Genomic DNA, 260 nt, shown 5'->3' with positions numbered 1-260 from the left:
TTATCTCGCAAGGCGGAAAAAACAAAAACGAGGGGTGCAACACGAGGACTTCCCAGGAGGTCACCCATCCTAGTACTACTCTCGCCCAAGCACGCTTAACTGCGGAGTTCTGATGGGATCCGGTGCATTAGTGCTGGTATGATCGCACCCCTCAAACTAATTACTTAAAATTCATATAATCCTTGAGCGACATACTAGCGTCCTTCCGATCCCAATCCAAACGGAGATCTGATCCAAACCCATGGCTACGCGATGGGCAG

At 49.6% G+C, this 260-nt stretch overlaps 1 non-coding gene across 1 annotated transcript; it reads right to left on the bottom strand.

Moving 5' to 3' along the window:
* Positions 1-31: 31 nt before the first annotated feature.
* LOC118345194 lies at positions 32-150 on the bottom strand. The gene has a single exon (XR_004798801.1). It is a non-coding gene; the product is annotated as a 5S ribosomal RNA (ribosomal RNA).
* Between the last annotated feature and the right edge of the window lie 110 nt (positions 151-260).

The sequence above is a fragment of the Juglans regia genome, unplaced genomic scaffold (assembly GCF_001411555.2).
Source record: "Juglans regia cultivar Chandler unplaced genomic scaffold, Walnut 2.0 Scaffold_1682, whole genome shotgun sequence".
In the NCBI taxonomy this organism is placed as follows: Eukaryota; Viridiplantae; Streptophyta; class Magnoliopsida; order Fagales; family Juglandaceae; genus Juglans; species Juglans regia.
This window is presented reverse-complemented; position numbering and strand designations above follow the sequence as displayed.